The 4,167-nt window shown below is 39.3% G+C and overlaps 1 protein-coding gene across 1 annotated transcript in view; it reads right to left on the bottom strand.

Moving 5' to 3' along the window:
• Positions 1 to 4,167, bottom strand: part of SLC9A9 (solute carrier family 9 member A9) — a 572,969-nt gene that overhangs the window by 115,253 nt on the left and 453,549 nt on the right. The gene's annotated exons all lie outside the window — the stretch shown is intronic.

The following is a 4,167-nucleotide window of genomic DNA, read 5'->3' as shown; positions in this document are numbered from 1 at the left end:
CAGTCATGAAAAGGCATTGTGGTTTCCTCCTTGCTGTCTCCCTTGGGCCACCTGAGGGAATTTAGCTGCCATTTTGTGCAGACACTGAAGCAGCTCAATGAAGAGATCGTGTGGTGAAGACCTGAGTCTCCCTGCCCATGGCCTCCTGCCAACACAGAGTGGCTGCTCCAGCTCCAGGCCAGCCTTCAGACGACTGCAGCTCTGGCTGAATCCTGACTGCAACCTCATGAGCGATCCCGAGTCAGAAACACTCTGCTAAGTTGCTTTCAAATTCCTGACCCATGGAAACTGAAATAATAAATGTTTGTTGTGTTAAGCCAGTAACTTTTAGGATAATTTGTTATCAGCAACAGAAAGCTAATACAACAATATTGGAATCATAAGTTCTAGGTGTAAAAGGCAATGGAATGGAGTTGGGAAGAAATAATAAAATGATGAGCATAATTTTGTAGTTTAGAAAATGTATTCACAAAAGTAACATATTTATAGTGTAAGTATACAGAGAAGTTAAACGTGCCCAAGGACACATAGTGGGAAAAGGTGGAATGTGAACCCAGACAATCTGGTTCCAGAACTTCCACTCTTACGTGGTAGTCATTCATTCACACAAAGCACCCATGCCAGGCACTAATCTAGGTGTGAGCAGGATACAGCAGTTATCAATGCAAAGTCTTCACCCTCACAGAGCTTATCCTCTAATGGGGGCACTGATAATACAAAGGTACACAGCTACCTACTATAAGTTCAGGGACTGGTAACTGTGGAGAAGTTAAGAGGATGGGAGAACAGTGAGGAGCGGGCATTGGCTGGTCAAAGCAGGCTCCTCTGAGAGTGTGGCATTTGACCAGAGGCCTGAATGATACGCAGAAGTGAGCCCTGTGGGATCTGGGGGCAAACAGTCCAGGCAGAGGGGACTACAAAGAGGAAGAAGCTGCAGTCACTGCGATGGTGCCCCTCATGCGGCAGGAAGGCCACGTGGTAAGCAAGGTGGGAGCGATGGAGAGGGAGTGGGAGACACAGAGAGGGGCCGGATCACTGACCATCATGTCATGTGATAGAGGTTAAACTCTTGAAGGTTTGGAGCTTGGAAGTAAGAAAAACAACTGTTTTTAAAGACTCATTTTTCTCCCATCTCCACTCTGCCAGTTGTTACGAGGTTAATTTTCATATTTTCTAACATAATTTTATTTTTTAATGCTATGCTTGCTTTTTTATGTGCTCACTTAATGCTAACTTCCAATTGTATTTTTGCTTCCAGTAGTCCCTTCCTTGAAATTCTACTTTTGGTTGTTGTTTATGCTTATGTATAGAATGGGTAGATTGGTTCTGTTCACTGCAGCTTGGGGACGTCAGAGCAGAACAGACAAAGGTCCAGCGAAGGGCAACTTCAACAACTGAGCAGAAGGAGATGAAAAGGATTAGGATTTCTTCAGCAGAAAGACCAGCACTGAAAAGAGACACAACAGTGTCTGTGAAAATATGAAGGGTGTGAGCAAGGGGAACAAAGACTTGTTTGCTGATTTCTAGAAAACCTTAACCTCGAATACCCTTAAAACTTGAAAGAGTTCATCTGGGGGGGGGAAAAAGTATGTGTTCTTCTGCACAGTTGATACTTACTATTCATAGTCATCTAGAGTTGCAAGGGTTGGAAATGGAAATATAAGTAGTTCAGGATGGGAAGAGATTAATTAGCAGATGGTAGGGTCATCTAATCATCAAACAAAATTTCATTTTACCTTGTGAATATTTTTGAATATTCCTAAGAGACTTACAGAAAACAGAATAAAGATCCCCACATATACATCCTCCATATTTAACAACTATTAACATTTTTCCATACTTGTCCCAATGCTGTTGGACTTGGCCTCATAGAGTGTAAATTCCACGCTACAGCCCCACAAATATTTCATAAATTGAATACGTACTAGGCTGTAAAACCCCCAAATAAGGGTTTTTTGTTGTTGTTGCTCTTGTTATTGTAACTAATAGTGTTTTGAGAAAAGTAAAATGAATATTTCAGAGCAAATATCTTGGGTTTTCCCTTAATCAATATTAAATTTATTTTGGTTATACTTGCTTATGATTTATATATCCAAAAGTATACCCCCTCCCCACTAACTTTTTACTGCTTAACACTAAATTCCATGTATTTCTCTTACCTGCAGATTCTACAATTGCATGATCTAGAAGGTAGAAATAATAACAAGGAAGAGGAGGTGGAGGAAGATGGCACCTACAATGTAGTGAGCACTTTTGATATATTGGGTACAACATATAAAATCACATTTAACCTGTACCATGACCAATCAAGACAACTATTGCAACCTCTGTTTTATAAATGATGAAATTTAAGTTCAAAGAATTAAAGTAACTTTTCAGAGGTGACAACAACAAAAATCTCCAGCCACTTATCAACACCCAAACGCCAGTCTCTAACTCCTCAACCCAGTGAAACCGCCTCTCTGTACTTGCCGATTCTCTGCTTGGACTCTGCCTCCTGGCACTGCAATGGGGAGAGCGCCTTGAGGTAGAAGGTCAAGGACAACCCAGGCTCTCCTTATTTGTTTTCTTTATTTTCAGGGTCATAGTCCTTTGCTGCCTGTTATCCAATACCCGAAATCTATCATATATTTAGGATACCAGTTATTCTATTATGGTCAGCAATTATATATTTTGAAGGTAGTTTTGTAGGGGGTAACATTGTTTTGTTTTGTTTTCAGACAAATGCATAATACTGTATACTGTTGATCTTTGAACAACACGGGCTTGCACTGTGGGGGGCCACTTATATGCAGATATTTTAGTAAATATTGTAACCGTATTTTCTTTTCCTTATGATTTTCTTAATAACATTTTCTTTTCTCTAGTAAGAGTACAGTCAATAATACCTATAACATACAAAATATGTGTTATTGTAAGAGTACAGTCAATAATACCTATAACATACAAAATATGTGTTAATCAACTGTTTATGTTATGAGTTAAGGTTTCTGATCAACAGTAGGCTATTAGTACAGTTGATCTTTGAACAACACAGGACTTAGTGGTGCTGAACCGCTGTGCAGTTGAAAATCCATGTGTAACTTTTGACTCCCTGAAAACTTAGCTAAGTTTAACTGCCTGTACATTGGTCCATTATTTTATGTCTTGGTATACAATCTGCAATCTGTAATATGGTATACTGGACCTGGGATAATTTTTGATATTCTTTTGAGGAGGAAATATGTAACTGTACACAGAATTACATTTGAAATATGAGGATGGTAATGGTACCTACTTACTCCTAGGGTTATCTTGGAAAGTAAGTGAGTTAATATAGATAAGGTGCTTAGAACAGTGTTAACAATGATAGTCAGTATTCAACAAATATTAGGATGTCATGAAAAAATGACAAAAAGGGAAAAAGAGAAGTAATCGTGGCAGCCCTTCTTGGGTAGCGGGGATTTTCTACTGAAAGACTAAAGGCAGGTGTAGCACTCCAGCCAATCACGTCTCTGTAATGCCGTGCCTCCAAGGGCACAGAATCAGTGACAAGGAGAGCTTTCTAGGGGGATGGGGGAGGGGTCTGAGGTTTGTGTGAGCGTGTGTGACATAAAATTCACAACTGCTATACCTTCCATTTCTCAAAGTAGCACATTTACGTAGAATATGTAGTTAAAGTTTAATAGCTGCACGGGGAACATGCTTTCTAAAGCTTCTGGGTCTGGTACAAGTTAAGAATGTAATACATTCACACTCTAAAGGTGTTATAAGGCAAAAAGGAAAATTGTGACGTTGCTTGTTAGTCACAGCTACAAGTCCATATTTCCCAAAGGTTATTTTGCTTTCCGTAAATAGAGAAAGAGGAAATTCCTTTAAAACTATGTTTATTATTGATTTTGAGAGACTACTATCAGTAATTGCCATACAATCTATGAAATTTTAGCATTTGATAAGTAGGAACAGATTCTTTTTTTTTTAAAAAAGAGATTGACCAGTGTGAAGGGCAACAGATTATCCTATTAGTTCATGCAAACCAAATGGAAGCATGCGATCCTCCTAAGAATTAGGATTTATGCTCTGTAGTCAGAGAGAGCACCAGATGTGATACTAAGCAACGAGCTGTCAAGAAAAATGAGGGCAGCGAGGTTCTTGACAAAGCACCAAAAAAAAAACACACCACAAACA

This window comes from Rhinolophus sinicus, chromosome 17 (assembly GCF_057876585.1).
Source record: "Rhinolophus sinicus isolate RSI-liver-muscle chromosome 17, RSI-T2T, whole genome shotgun sequence".
Lineage (NCBI taxonomy): Eukaryota > Metazoa > Chordata > Mammalia > Chiroptera > Rhinolophidae > Rhinolophus > Rhinolophus sinicus.
This window is presented reverse-complemented; position numbering and strand designations above follow the sequence as displayed.